The sequence below is a fragment of the Chrysemys picta genome, chromosome 11, assembly GCF_011386835.1.
Source record: "Chrysemys picta bellii isolate R12L10 chromosome 11, ASM1138683v2, whole genome shotgun sequence".
Taxonomy (NCBI): Eukaryota; Metazoa; Chordata; order Testudines; family Emydidae; genus Chrysemys; species Chrysemys picta.
Window position 1 is genome coordinate 53,504,536 of NC_088801.1, and position 17,057 is coordinate 53,521,592.

Here is a 17,057-nt window from a genome sequence, read left to right on the forward strand (position 1 = left end):
GGGGGCAGAGTTGGGGTGGGGACTTTGGGGAAGGGGCGGAGCTGGAGACTTTGGGAAGGGGCGGGGTTGGGCGGGATCGGGGGTGGGGAAAGGGCGGGGCCAGGGCCCCGTGGAGTGTCCTCGTTTTAAAAACCTTTAATATGGTAACCCTATCTTTCTGGCCTCTCAGAAACATTCCTGGAGTACAGACTCCCTTGTCTGTACCACTTCTTGGGACACGGGTCCCTGCAGTCCAAATGCCCTCTGTCTAAGGTGACCAGATATCAAGGATGAAAAATCGGGACACGGGGGTGAGGGGAAATAGGCACCTATATAAGAAAAAGGCCCAAATATCGGGACTGTCCCTATAAAATTGGGACATCTGGTCACCCTGCCTCTGTCCTTTTCAGTTGTTTATGCATGCTGTCCCAGAGTCCACTCCTAAGGGTGTTCTGAATTATAGGTTAACTCTTTTAGGGACCAGGTAACAATTCCAATAAGAAACATGGACTTTGAAAAGGAACTTACATACACAAACACATACTTAACTTCTAGACTGCACAAAACTTACAGAGCTGGACAAAACAAAAAACACCTAATGCAATACCCCTTAGTCTGATCTCAGCTCCTTTTTGTGAGTCTGTAGGTTTGAGCCGAATCCTTAAGGTTGGCCAAGTCTCTCCTGCCTCCCGTCCTCCTGCTGAGTCTTCTGGGTCTGGTGATGAAAAGGCTTCTCTTGCTTAGACAGCAGACCACTTTTAAAAGCAGTCTGTGATACCTTCCTTTGTTCCTGTCCTAGTGGGATTTTCCCTACCGCCACCCCAGATGGGATCACTATCAGACAGTCTTTAAAAATCAATGGCTCTGCCTGTAGCAACCTATTGTTTTACCAGGGTAGAGTTATTTAAGGCTGATGCCTTTTTGATGGCCCCTTTTTAGTTCTCCAGATGTAGCCTGTTTTCTACTCTAAAATGGAAGTTCTAATCCACACTGAAGGTAACAATCATATGTTCTATAAAACAAAGATGACTTAATATCTGGAAACACATATTCCGCAAAATGTCACACCAGGGTCCTGGAAAAGAGAACCATCCAGCCACCAGAGTGGGCTAAAGAGTTAACTGGGGGAGGCTGGGGGAGGAGTGCTTCTCTTCGAGAATTGCCTGTCTCTCCCCTTCTTCCCCCCCATACACACACACACACTTCTGCTGCTTTACATATGTAACATCACCCAGAAAATATTATTCTAATTAATTGCTCATGAAAAACATTTTCCACACAAATCTTTAGAAAGCAAGCGCAGATGTTTCTAAAATGATGTATCTAGATTTTTATAAAAATTTAAAAAGTATTCTTTCCCTAATTCTGTAAGAAAATGCATCCAGGTGGACCATTGCTCCCACACAGAGCCCCTTTGAAGTTCATGAAGAGCCACACAGAAGCAGGCCTCTGCTGGAGTTCATTTTACTGCAAGACTGGAGCCATATTTGTGAAGACAGAAGAACTGTAAGATTTAGACTTTGTCTACACTACAGGTTACTGTGGTAAAACTTACATCACTCAGGGGTGTGAATAATCCACACTCCTGAGCGATGTAAATTATACAGACCTAAGCGCTGGTGTAGACTGCGCTATGTTGGTGGGAGAGCATGAGGCACGAATCATTAAGCTGATAAGAGACAACTCTGGTGTAGCTGTGCTGCTGTAAGTGCTGTAGTGTAGATGTAGCCTTAGACTGTCTCCACAATAAACTCCATAATACCAGTGAGTCCATCTCAGTGCTAGACTTCAGTGGGAGCTATTCCCAGCTCTGCCATTGACCTACTCTAAGCCTGTGACTCACTGCCAGTGCACCACTGCTGGCCGGACATAGTGGAGTTGCATACCCCTGCCCTCAGAAGACCAGTAGGAAAACACAGGCCCATCCTCTCCTTTGGGTTCCAGATGAGGTCTGTTCATTCAGATCATCTGATCTTTCCCTGGGCTGCTTTCTACCATTGCCTCCATTAGACCTTTTTCACAGATGCTCTGCAGGAGCCAAAAAAAGGAGATCCAATCTACTTGAGGAACCAAAAGAAATAAAAGGGTTTTGCACCATGCCTACCTGCCCCAAGGCAGTTATGACACTTCAGAGTCTCTAGTTAGGCTCTAGCCCCTGGATCCTTCCATCCAGGCAGTTTAAATGTAGTCTTTAGTCTCTAGACCTAGCCAGGTCTTCCTTCACAGGGCTATCTCAAGAGGTCTACTTGACCTGGTCAGCAATGACTAAACTGGGCTTTTCGTCTTTTATCTCCTCCCTCAGGCTTCACACCAACCTCAGGTGTAGCAAGATGAGGCTGATTGTGCTCACAGGCTCCCTTTAACCCATTCAGGCCCTGTGTGGGTTTGGTACACCATCAAACCTACTATGTGACCTTAAGCAAGCGATTTCACACTTCTGCACTCCCACCTTTTATCTGTTATCTCTTTAGACTATAAGGTCATTGGGCCAGGGACTATCTCATGCTATTTGTATGTGCTTTTGTGTACCATTATAATACAATACAAATTCATAATAATAATTAATCTGCGGCAAGAAATTGGCACCAAGTTTCTGGAAAGAAATTAATTAGTGAAGAAACAAATTGTTTAAAGTAGGTGCAATATACTGAGGTACAACTCTGCTTTCCACAAAAAAAGCATGGGTGATATTCTGTTTATTTTAGCCTCAGGGAGCGCAGCACTTAAGTCTTAATTAAATACAGAAACCCAAATATTAGGATATTATTAAACAGATGTCATGATGTTGTAGGCCTGAGACCTGATCAGTACTCTCCCCCACTCCCACCCCCATATTAGACTAGCCTTTGGTGAAACAGTGAGCAAAATAAAAAAAAAAATGTTCTGCTGCTGATAAAGCATCCCCAACTCAGGAATGTCCCTACCAAGAGTTATAACCACCAAGGTTGTAAAGATACTGGGAAATTAGGGAGCATAGAGAAAGAGATTCAATAAATGTTAAGATAAATTCTGACCAGCATTTTTATGCTGACCATCTTCATAAACAAAAAAGTTCACAACTAAGTTGTAATTTAGGTATGAACGATAAAATGTAAAAAACTTGGGCAGGAAGGAGGACACATAGGTGCCAGTTTGTAATTGTTAATTTTTTGTTATTTAGGAGTGTGGGATAATGTGATAGGTTTAATAAATTTGAAGGAAGGAACTAGTTTACCTATATAATGTAAATTAAAAACAATGTTCTTTGGGAACTATTTCCAGACTGCAGTTCAACATCAAGCTGCTGAAACTCTGACTCTTCTACAGAACCGTGACGTGCAGAGGCATCAGCAGGAACCCCCAGATGAGTGGATCCTGACTGGTCATCAGGTGAAGTTTGTCTGTATATTGGGAGTGGTGAGCGTAAGAGCTTTCCTCGTATATGTATTCTGTGTGTGTTACTAATAAATAGATGTTTAGAGCACAGCTGTTTAAGGCTCTTTCACTGGGAAAAGGTTCTGCAGACCTGTAGAGCCTGAGCTCCGAGGGAAGGGGCAGGTACTTAAATTGACCAGGTTTCTTCCTGAGTGTGGTTAAGGGTAGGTGTCTTATACCCTGAGGCCTGGTCTACACTAACCCCCCAATTCGAACTAAGGTATGCAACTTAGCAGTGAATAACGTAGCTGAAGTCGACGTACCTTAGTTTGAACTTACCGTGGTCCAGATGCGGCAGGCAGGCTCCCCCGTCGACTCCACGTACTCCTCTCGCCGAGCAGGATTACCGGAGTCGACGGCGAGCACTTCTGGGTTTGATTTATCGCGTCCAGACAAGACGCGATAAATCGAACCCAGAAGTTTGATTGCCTGCCGCTGAACCAGCGCGTAAGTATAGACAAGCCCTGAGCCCTCAGAAGGGAAAGGGTGGGAGTTCCTTAAATTGACCAGGTCACTCCTTGAGCCCTCGGTAGGGTATAGGTGGGTGCCCTCGATTTTTGTGGATAAAAATGTGACCATGACAAACTTTTTTTTAGCTCAAGGCACCTTTAAAGCATATGCTAACTGCTATTAAACAGGTATAAGATAAGAAAATATCATGTTGAGAATCAAATTTCTCTTCTTAATTTAAATAAATATTGTGGTAAAATACACTATTTTAGGGTATAGCTGCAATGTCAGTTTTAATATGTATAGGATTCTGATAATTTTTGTGGTTTTTAAATATTAAATGGAAGAAAGATGGTAATGATTAATATGACAAGTTGGCAAGAAAATGAGTTCATATAATATTTGTGTTACTTGGTTATGGTCCTAGTCCCTATGGAAGTTGTATTAATATTAAACAGTTTTCAAGCCACAGACAATATGGAACAGACAAAAGGATGCAGGACTATAAACTGCTGCATGGAGATTCAGTATATCATCTTGATTTATCTTAACAATTTATATAATGCTGCTTACTGATTACTGAAAGCAAGGGCAGTTAGTATGGCCTTACTGGAACTTCATATTATAGATTAGCCTGCCTCACTTTAGAGAGAGAACTGAGTTGCATTTTTTACATACAGTGTTTAATGTACTGCTACTGATTGAACCTAAAAAAATTGGTTTTGAAGTGCTAAAGTTTTATCCCACCCGTGTGTGTAGGCGCGCATGCATGTGTATATACACACACATGCCAGCAGAATTTTTTTGGGGTGGGGAGAGGGGGAGAAATAAAGCTTTGGGGCAGTTGTATTATTTTGTATTATAATTGTAGCATCAGGCAAAATATTTTTTTCCTCTTCAGTGAATTCTTCATTACTGAACAAATTATTTTGAAGCAAATATATTTGACAAGCCCAGTCTTTTACTCTTCATGAATTTTTCACAAACAGCCATTAAGCTTTATAGATATATTCATTATTTGAAACTATTCAATAAATGGTTTATGCAAACATTTCAGTCTATGGACTACTCATAAACTGTTGGCTGCCGCAACTATTGCCTGAAGCATTTTCAGTCCAGAACTAGCTATTCATGCCCTTTGATTTGCAACCCAGTGTTTCAGTTCCCTGACTGGAGGACACTCAAAACTACACAAAACTTTCAGGAGGGCTGTGCCTCTGGAGTGAATACATACTGCATCCACGCAAATATTTCTGATGCTTTTTCTTAGAGTCAATAATTTGGAACTTGATCCAAAGCCCATTGAAGTTAATTGGAAAGGTTCCTACTGACTTTGGGTGGATTTGGGGTCAGGCTGTAAGTTAAAATGAACAAAACAAAAAATCCTAACCCCCTTCCGCCCCCCCTCCCCAAAAAAAACTAATAAGAAAGTTCACAGAAAGCAAATAAAAGGGATCACAAATACTATTTTAGCAAATTCTCAATGTTTGTAAACTAATTTAACTAATATTTGCAATGACTTTTTGTAATTGCCATCCGATTCTAATCTTCACCCCACCACATAATTTTGTATGCTATACTGTAGACCACTGTTTGCAAAAATATGGCCTTTGGTTCTTGACCATTCCAACCCACTCCTCACTTCCTAATACATAGGAACATTTATATTTATTCTCATATATTTGGTAAGAGCAGAACTGAACACAGGCATGGATGAAGTGGAAATTCCAGGAGAACTATGGGGTTTACATTCTAAAAGGACATGTTCTAATAATCCTATACAAATCATTTGTAATTAAGGATCAATTAAAAAGCAACAGAGAGTCCTGTGGCACCTTTAAGAGTAACAGATGTATTGGAGCCAGGGCTGGCTCCAGGCACCAGCCCACCAAGCATGTGCTTGGGGCGACGCCTGGAGAGGGGCGGCGCGGCGGGGCGCTCCTGCCCGAGAGCGGGGCCGCGACTGGCCGCCGGGGAGAGCAGAGCCGCGGCGGGCTCGCTGCCCTCCCCCCGGCGCTCCGGCCGGTCGGGGACTGCTCGGCGTCCTCCCCTGCCACGTTGCCTAGGGCGGCAAAAAAGCCAGAGCCGGCCCTGATTGGAGCATAAGCTTTTGTGGGTGAATACCCACTTCGTCAGATGCATGTAATGCAAATTAGTATGTCTATTATAAAATTAATATAAAGGATCAATTACTATGTCTATTATAAAATTTGCTATTGAAAAAGTTTGTCTGAAAAATTCACTGTGGGATAAAACTTGGTATCAAAGGCCCTGGCATAAAATATTGCTACAGTTTCACCAGTGCAGAAGAAAATAACTTCAGTTCTCATCTGATTTTTCAATGGGGAACTGCAAAAAGTGTTCAAAGCCACTGAAAATCTGGCTTTTACATTTGGCTCCAGCAAGGTGTCTAATACAAAGGTTTCCATGCCAAGCAAAAACAGAATGGCCTCCCAGGCAGCTTCTAGACAAGAAGTAAATAGATCATCTCTCTGTAACCTTCAAGGTGGACAGACTATTCCATTCTTTTCCTCTACCTTTCGGTGAAAAGTAATAAAAATAATGAAACCCTGGGAATCAATTCTACCAATAGTCACTGTACAAAGTAGCAACAAAGATAACCAAGATAGTTGCATGAAATGAGGAATTTAAAGGATTTCTGGGAATGGGACCCTGGCAAGTACCAAAAAACCTTAAAGACTAGCTAGGGGCAGCGAGTATAATTTAATATATTCCTGGCAGAACACGCATAAGAGAATATTCAGATGCGATTATAGAAGATGTCATCTCTTATGAATCACAATTTGCAAAATTCATTTGTAAAATGCTGCCAAGAGTTTTCTTTTCTTTTCCCCCCTCCTATTCACAAAGCCCATGATCTGTGATGGCATCAACATGTAAATATTAAAAAACTCAGGAAAGATTGACAGATATGGAATCAAGGTGACATGTCACATTATCAATTGTGCTTTCATTCGGAGAGACCTGGATTTACATTTATGGCTCAAAGATCAATTTGGACTTTGCCACAATCCTTGAGCAAGGGGCCAATCTGTATTGATACTGCCCCAGTAACAGACCTACAATTATGACCTGGTTCCAGACTCCCCCCATGCTCTGGGAGAAGTAGTCTGTATTGATTGTATAGATAGTACAGATTACTTCCCCATGCATGCTGGGTCTGCTGTGCAGGCAGCCTGAGATCTTCCCACTCCATGTACAGGAGAGGGAAAGAATGCCCATGCAGGCTGTTGTCCCCACTGCACTGCAACCCATGATACAGCTAGCCCTTTGCAAGGGTATTATGGAGTGCTTAAGGCCCTCTTTCTCCTTTGTGAGGACACATAAGGCAGTTCAGAACTGATCTCTTGGCCAGCAAGACCTCTTTTAAACAAGCAAATGCACATATAAAATCTTTATTCTTTCTTGAATATATATGATTCGCTGGACCACCTCTCCAGGCCCAGCTGCATGGAACCAAGGAGCACATTAGCTCTTTACTCCTGTGTATGTACAGTGGTGTTCCAATCTGATCAAACTCAGGGTTGTTTGGACCTGGTGCAGAGGGGTTCAAATGTAAGGTGCACAGCTGCTCAATAGAAGGACATGCACATCTGCTAAATGCAGTCTCTGCTTCTACCCTGGGCAGATATCTGAAGTTCCACATAAGTATTATTCTTGTGGACCTTGGGGGTCATTTCAATCCTTTGGCATCAGTAACCTGCATTTAGAAAATTCAAGTGGAAAGAGGAGTGAGAAGGGATGGGGGAACCTACACAAGGTTATTTTAAACTAGAGAGTATTTGAGAAGTATAAAAAGACTAAAAGATGGTACTCTCTAATGCCACCTCCATGACCATCATAATCTCCTACAGGATGTTCATTATGCAAAGTTTCTACTCTCTCTCCCTAACAACCCTTTTTAGAGACATTAGCCAGAAAGTGTCTTTGGTCTTATGTTTTCAATAAGTTAAATTAACGGATAAAGGATTAAATATATGGGACAAGATTATATTGTTGTCTAGTCTACTTCCTCTTTTTTGACACTCTGTTGCTACATTTCTGGCAAAAGCAAGGTGGAATAGTTAACAGAAACTCTATATACCTTTTTTGCAGAAAAACACTGGTGGCATACAATATTTACAAAATCTGCCCCTGCATGGTGTGTTTTTTTTTTGTTTGTTTTTTGTTTTTTTTATTTTTTTACAGAAAATGAACCGTGTGACTTCTGCTTTGTTCTGAACTGAAATGGCATGGTGGACGGTGACACAGCACATTTTCAAATATAATCCATTTTATGCAACTACAGCCACATATAATTGCATAGCAAACTACTTAAGACTGCAAACTTTTCATCCTGATAGAGATAATGAGAAGGAGGCAACCCCAGACTAATAGAATCATAGAAATGAGATTTATTAGATAATGGTACACTCCTTCTTCCCTACAACAAGTCAAGTGATGGGCTTCTAAGAAGATCTCTCTTTCTAAAACAAAGAATTTTGCTATTTTCTTTTATTTTAGAGTTTTCCATTTTGGATTGATTTTAAGCAGTGATAAAGAACAGAGTGTTAAGTGAATCATGCGCTCACTACTGTATGAGTGCCAAGGCCAGTTACATGATTATAGACTAATTAGAAATCTAATCTTCTAAAGCAGAGCATGAGCATTATGATGTCATCACTCTGATTCTCATGAAGCTTATCACATGACTATGTGATTAGAGATAGCTGAACTGATTTGGATTTTTGTTTTAAATGCCCTTAAATACAGCGGGAAGGCCAAGGATTAAAGAGGCATAGACTGAACCCCTTCTGAACAGGGTTGTGGCACACATATATGAGGAAAGCTTGCACTTTACCTTCCCATGAAGTACTTACTCTGTGGGTAGAAGATTTCAGGATGGTAAATTTGGTACATTTCATACGTTCTCTCTTTCTCACACACACACACAGCACAAATGAATGCATTTAAATAAAACAACCAGCTCAAAACATTTTAACAAAGTATTTTTGAAATGTGAATAAAAAAACCAAACTGGATAACATGATTTTCTTAAAACAACCTAGACATGTGAAAATAAAAATTATGTAGCAGCTGATACTACACAATCAATGGATAAACAGGATTTTTCAGTATTCATACAATATAAGATCTAAATCAAACAGCTTAATGCACATTACTGTCCTTGTTATCACCTAGAATTTACTGAATCAAGGACTTTTGGAGCACCACCTTGACCTTTTAAAACTAATGAATTGTACATATCATTTACATACTAGATATTTTGAAATTACTCCCTGAAAATAATTAGTTTAATTATTCATATAATTTAGAGATTGGAAATTCCTGTTAGGTCATCTAGCAGCTCATTCCACTACTCAGTGCAGTATTGTTCCCTGTAGTATATATGCTTTTATACAGCTCACTTGTAAAGTTGGTCTTAACATATTGTGAGCAAGCCTACTATTTTATTTCTATCTTCTATTTAATGTCTTCTTTCCTTTCAGACTTGTGAATTTTTATCACTTCACCCAGTCACTTTATTTACCTGCTAAAGAAGCTGATCAGTAAATCATACTGAAGACTAGAACAAATATCTAGTTCCTAAAGCAGAAAGTGTAAAGAGCTGAAACTAATAGCCAGATCCATACGTGGTGTTAATGTGTGGCTTAATACTATTGGATATACAGAGCATTTTACATCATACAAAAATAGAGCAGCAGTTGAGTTTAGGAACTGTACCTGACAACAGTCAAAGACCATTAGACTCACCAGTTCTGATATACCATGGCTGGGAGCATAGCATATAGTAGGCGCTGGAGAGCCAACAGCACCTCTGTCAGCCATACTACCAGTGATGGGGTCTGGAAACAGAGGTGCCTGAAGAGTTATCATCTCTGCATATGTGACTGGGTATTTCTAGGATTTTCTAGCAGATCCCTGGCCTTCATGGCTTGGTAGGCTTCCTACTTAGCCCCTTTATTTCTCTACTATCCACATGCTGAAGAGAGGACAGGTAAGTGATTTACTTTCATGCATTTTTGTGCAGGAAGCGAATAGAGACGCCTAGGATTTCTGTTAAAAGTCAAAGAAAAGCTTTTCAAGTTCTCTGAGAATAGAACTTATGGACGAGTTCAATTAAAATGAGTGAGGGAACTTAAAAGTCCTGTATTTCGTCTTTTCTCTCCCTTTTCCTGTCATATATTAATGAAAAATGTTTCAAAGCTATGTTTGGGGTGCTCATCTCACACTCCTCTGTAGCTATATTTAAAGGGTTCATTAGCAGTGGTGCAGCTGAGTTTCCACTTCTTCAGTCAGTTTTTCCTGACACTTCAAGAGGCTGGAGGGCAGTGAAAAACTTGAGTGCTATTAGCAGAAATGTGCAGAACTCTCCACGATTGCATATGAATCATAAAAATGATGGGCTGGAAGGGATCTCAAAAAGTCATGAAGTCCAGCCCCCTGTGCTTGAGGCAGGACCAAGTAAATCTAGACTATTCCTGATCAATGTTTGTCCTACCTGTCCTTAAAAACCACCAATGATCTCCCTTAAAAGCCTATTCCAGAGCTTAGTTACCTTTATAGTTAGGGAAAAAAAACACTTTCTAATATCTAACCTAAAATCTTCCTTGCTGCAAATTAAGCCCATTACTTCTTGTCCTACCTTCAGTGGGCATGGAGAAGAAGAACATATTTGAAGACTATCATCAGATCCTCCCTCAATCTTCCTGTCTCAAGACTAAACAGGCCCAGTTTTTTAACCTTTCTTCTCAGGTAGGTTTTCTAAATAAACCTGAGGTTTTAGATTGTCAGTTTACACAAGAACTGATGAATTTGCTCAAAGGTGAAGTTATATTATTCTCTCAAGTTTTTCTTATTTTTGGAATAAAAAGCATGTTTACACCTTTATTATAGGTAAAAATGCCCCCTTTTTAAATAGGGATAGACTTAATGGCTATCTTGAAATGTCAATTTAATTGTCATCATTTATGCTGTCTGTTGAACTTCTGCATTTTAAATCAGTTTGGACAAGGAAGCCATTCTGGGTAATTCACCATCTTTTCTACAGGATGGTGGGGGGAGAATTGTAACAAAAGTTGGGAATCTCTTTGAACTTTGGGGAAATCTGGATTCTGAGCCAGAAGATTGTGATCCAGGTCATCTCTGCTTTGTGTCCATAATCCCTTGCACTTTTTCTAGTTCATCTGTGTGGGTTCTTACAATGGCATAGTTGTTACATTATCTTAGCTCCTTTCACATGCCAGCACACAGCTGTTTGGATTTAAAACACTGCAGGGTCCCTTTACTCTGAAACTATTGATGGTGCAGCATACAAAAGTTTGTTTTTCACCTATTTGCACAATATGTCACTGGGTAGACAGATTGCAGTTGTGACTTCCCTGCTACTTTGATCTTGGGGGGAAGAAGTTATTCACTTTAAAATATTAACAGAAAGAAAGAAAAGGAAATTACACTACATAGACTGACAACCTTGAAATTAAAAATCAAGAACAAAGAAAACATGCAAATAAAAACCTTGCCCTATTGTCTCTACTGCTAACTAATCAATACACAATACCTCCGTAGATCTAATTAATAGGCATTACAAGGCCTACTTCATCAACAATTTAATGATTTCCTATTAAAAATTCTTTTGAATTTTAACATAAAAACTTGTTTTTTTCATAACCTTCATATCCTTTTAACAGCAACTTTCACAGTAGTGTGAACACGCTTTTTGTGTTGGTTTTGATTTTTTTTCAGCCATTCTGAGAATTTCAAAAGTATATTAGATGTGCAGATATATGCTGAAGTTTATTAGAGATGTGTCACAGAATGTTATGGTGGTCACATGCAAGTTGCCAAGGAAACTCACGGCATTTACATTCTAGAAATTTTCCTGAACGGAAAACAATCTAGTCTGGATGGCTCCCTTCCTTGGAGTTATAATTAAGTCCCAGGCTCATTCAGAAAGGACAGTGGGGAGTGCTTTTCTGAAAAGTCTAACAGAGTCTGAACACAACGTTTAGCTGTGGGTTTGAGCTTCTAGTGATGCTCTGGGAGTAGCATCTCCAAGACTTTAAACAGAGTCAAAGGGTAAGATCAACCTGCTCTATGGTTTTAGGAAGAATATAACCTACCTTGAAATTGTTGCCATAGTTTCAAGTCTGGTTGATCATAAATGCAAGCCTGGTTCAATTATGTATATTTGTATAAAACTCTATTATAGTCTTGGGTCTTGATTCAGCAAGGACCTAAGCACATACCTAATTTTATCCAACTGGAAAGCCCCATTGAAGATAAGACTATTCATATGCTTACAGTTAGCAAAACAGTTGAATACCTTGATGAAATGAGAGCATAGGAATGACTATACTTGGTCAGACCAAAGATCCATCTAGCCCACTATCCTGTTTTCCAACAGTGGCCAATACCAGGTGATTCAGAGGAAGCGAACTGAACAGGTAATCATCAAGTGATCCATCCCCTGTTGCCCGTTCCCAGCTTCTGGCAAACAGAGACTAGGGACACTTCAGAGCATGATTTTGCATCCCTGTCCATCCTGGCTAATAACCATTGATGGACCTATCCTCCATGAACTTATGCAGTTCTTTTTTGAACCCTGTTATAGTCTTGGCCTTCACAACATCCTCTGGCAAAGAGTTCCACAGGTTGACTATGTGTTGTGTGAAAAAAATACTTTTGTTTCTTTTAAACTTAATGCCTATTAATTTCATTTGGTGACTCCTAGTCAGGGCTGGACCCAGGCACTAGGGAAGGAAGCAGGTGCTTGGGGCGGCACATCTGGGTCTTCAGCGGCAGGTCCCTCAGTCCCTCTCTTCCTCTTTGAGCTGCCGCTGAAGTGCCGCCGAAGAAGAAGAGAGGGAGCGAAGGAACCGCCGCCGAATTACCGCAGAAGAATGAAGCAGAGTGATTGAGCTGCTGCCAAAGTGCCGCCTATCGGCGTTATCTCCTAATTCTTGTGTTATGAGGGGTAAATAACACTTCCATATTTACTTCTCCACCCCAGTCATGATTTTATAGACCTCTATCATATCCCGCCCCCTTAGTCATCTCTTTTCCAAGCTGAAAGGCCCATTCTTATGAGGCCAAAGATACTTTGCTTTGTATTGGTTTTTCTGCACCTCTACCTTGTAAAGTCTGCTTTATTTGAATGACACTTAGTAATATATAAATCAGTGGGTAGAGCTGGTTGAAAAAGTTTTGAAGGAACAGTTTTTGTAGGAAAATGCAGTTTTATCAAAATAAAAACATCCCATGGAGATGTGTCAGTTTTGACAAATTTTTTAACAGGAAAAGGTCTCATTTTTCAACTCATTTTGTTTTGACATGGAAAGTATATTTTGCAATTAAGATAAAATGATAAATCAGAAACAGTTTTAATTAATGTTGACTGTATGTATGTAGGTGTATATATTAGAATTATGTCTGTGGCAGATTAAAATGGACTCTGTGACAAAATTGTGAATTCTTGAACAATGAAGATGTGAGCCACTTGTGACATCCAGGTACTGGTGAATGAGATAGGAAGGAGGAGACCCCCCATCAGTCCTCTTCTGGGACTGCTGCTGAAATCCCTGAACACCTAAAAATTTTAACAGGAAAACTTGAGACACTGAGTAAAATAAAAATCCCCATACAAGTTTGTGTTTGCAGAAGATAAGAAATGTTAACATTAAAGAATCATGTGCTCTCCAAAATCCCCCTCCTAATAGATTAAGGGAGAGGGCAATATACACATAGTAATTTAGAACATTGAAATGAAGGATTGGTAATGATAAGATTAAAATTTTGCTAGCTATATTTTTAATAAATTGTAAGTATGGACAGCGAGTAATTATATAGATCAGGTAACACACTGTCCAATGCTTTGTCTATCATAAGTGCATTTTTTGTTAATTTCTCTGATATAATTTGCTGATTTGTTTAAAATGATATTGTTGGCAAGATAAGTAATGTATTATGTTGGAAGGTGTAAGTAGGCGGTACAAATGTGCAATGATAACCCCCCCCCTCCCTTTTTGGGGAAACTTAGGGTAGGTCTACACTTACCCGGTAGTTCGGTGGCAAGCAAATCGAACTTCTGGGTTCGACTTATCGCGTCTTGTCTGGACGAGATAAATCGAACCCAGAAGTGCTCGCCGTCGACTGCGGTACTCCAGCTCGGCGAGAGGAGTACGCGAAGTCGACGGGGGAGCCTGCCTGCCGTGTCTGGACCGAGGTAAGTTCGAACTAAGGTACTTCGAACGTCAGCTACATTATTCACGTAGCTGAAGTTGCGTACCTTAGTTCGAATTGGGGGGTTAGTGTAGACCTGGCCTTAGAAATAAGGGTGACTCAGGGCAACACAACCCAGAAACTGCAAATTCAGCAAGAAAAATGTGGCCATTAAGTGATTAAAGTTTGTTACCTATTCTGTAATAAAAACAATGAGGAGTCCTTGTAGTACCTTAGAGACTAACATTTATTTGGGCATAATGTGTTAGTCTCTGAGGTGCCACAAGGACTCCTTGTTGTTTTTGCTGATACAGACTAACACGGCTACCCCTCTGAAACCTATTCTGTAGTGTTTGTGATTACATCTGGAGTAAATGTATGTCCAGACACTATAAGTAACAATAATTCTGTCTGAAATTGTATTGAATAAAGGAAAACTGATTAAGCCTAAATTGAGTGGATGTGTGATTCAGTTTCCTACTCTTCACTCCCCGTACACACTCCACCCAAACTGTAACTGCAGCTCCCTTTTACTGAGAGATCTTTAGTGGGGGAATCCTTTCTGCTGCCCCCTCTACCAGATGAGTGTGGAGTGACTGATTACAGTGGATGATGCCTCAATTTGTCATGGAGTTGAAAACAGTAATAGTGGTTTTCTTTAATGGCAATCAGATACATGCTGTATTATTAAAACCACCAAGAAATTAAAAGACTTCCCAATCTCAGAGGGAAGGCAACTTTTACCATAGGAATGCCAATCACACATGAAGGGAGAAAATATAACCCCAACAATATTTACACAAAACAAAGGGGGCTAAATCAGTGGTTACCACTAAAAAAAGATCTTGGAGTAATCGTGGATAGTTCTCTGAAAATGTGCAGCATCAGTCAAAAAAGTGAATGTTAGGAATCCATAGAAAAGAGACAATAAAACAGAAAGTATCAGTGCCACTATATAAATACATAGTGCACCCATACCTTGAATACTGAGTGCAGTTATGGTCACCTCATCTCAAAAAAGACATATTAGAATTGGAAAAGGTACAGAGAAGAGCAACCAAAATCATTAGGTGTATGGAACAGTTTCCAAATGAGAAGAGATTAAAAAGGCTGAGATTATTCATTTTAGAAAAGAAATGACTAAAGGGGAGGTATGATAAAGGTTTATAAAATCATGAATGGTGTGGAAAAAGTGAATCAGGAAGTGTTATTTATGGGTCAGCCAAGTTAATTAATAGGCAGCAGATTTATAAAAAACGTAAGGCACTACTTTTTCACACAATACAACCTGTGGAAATCATTGCCATGGGATTTTGTGAAGGTCAAAAGTATAACTGGGTTCAAAAAAAGAATTAGGTAAGTTCCTGGAGGATGGCAATTAGCCCAGATGACCTGGGATGTAACTTCATTCTACCAGTGTCCCTAAATGTACAACTGCCAGGGGACAATCACTCAAAAGTGCCCCCCTATTCTGTTAATTCCATCTGAAGCATCTGGCATTGGCCACTGTTGGAAGATAGGACACTGGCCTAGATGGACCATTAGTGTGAACCTGTATGGCCATTCCTATGTTTTTAAGAGCCACCCACTTCAAGGGTAGCTCTATAAGAGACAAATTCTCTTAGAGCTGCCCTTGAAGACTTAAATTTGTTTTGGAGCTTCACAGGGTATCAGAAGAGAATGTCCATTACTTCAATCATTTAGAGGTGCAGCAAATTCCTTGCTGCATGCCTGGCTAGTCGACCTGTCCCTACCTCTGAATAGCAGGGGTTGCATGAAGAGTAAAATCTTAGCATTTCAATTACTACAAAAAATTCCAACATATCACACTTGTTTTCAACCAAAATCAGGATGAAAAGTTGAAGTGTATTTCTCCAGAACAGGAAATTGAAGAAAAAATCATTTTCAGGAATGTCAGTGTTTTGTTTAGTCATTTCCAAAACAAAACATTGACATTCTCAAAATTGAAATTTTTCATTTTAACTTACTGAATGGATTCAAAATGGTTTGTTTTGAATCAGTTGAATATAAACTATATTTTCCCATAGTTGTTGCAATGCCTCATGGGCAATGCTTCCACTCCTCTATTGGCCAGCATCATTGGATAGACTATTGCAGTCAGAGTCATGTGAGTAAATCCACACTACATTATAGGAGATGTAAAGGTGCCAGGCCCATAGGAGAGAATGAGAGCTGAACTACAACATTCAGGAAGCAATGTGAGGATAGAGAAATGTAGCTGAATGTTTTGTAAATGGATTTGAAATGAAACATTTTGGATCAGTTCAAAGAATTAAATATTCTAATCTGAATCAAACTAACCTTTAATTAAAGATTTTATTTAAATGTTTCCACAATGGAAAAAAATCAGATTATCAGCAAAATCCAAGTTCTCTCATAGACATTTTCAATTTTGCAGAAACTGCATTTTCCATTAGAAAATAATTCTAATTGAAAATTCCTGACCAGTTCTAGTGAACAGACCCTGCACTGTGAATTGTGACCAAGTGCTGCACTGGGTGGTAATTGGCAGAAAGCTCTTTGAGTATCCCCATGGGGCAGTCACATACAATGTGGCCCACAATGATTGCTACCTTGTTTGGCTCAAAGGTTTGTAATTTTCATCTAGAGGATAACTAGGCAACTCAGTCATGAGCTCTTTTGCACTCTAAAATGGGATTAAATCCAATGTCGAATCTTGAAGCCCACATTCAGTCCTTACTTAAGAAAATAGCTAGACTTAAATGAGAATTTGCCAGAATGAAGGCTGAGGAAACATTGAGTTAGTGTCTCAGTATTTGACTTACTGTGGAAAAAAAAAAAAAAAAAAAGCACCTTTATTCATAAAGTGAATAAAGATAGGAATACCCACCCCTCCTTTTCCAATTTGCCATAGTCCCTAGTTTAAATTACTGTAAGGACAAATAATTCAGGAATCTTCTCTCCAATAAATTTCTATTCTGGGCAAGAAG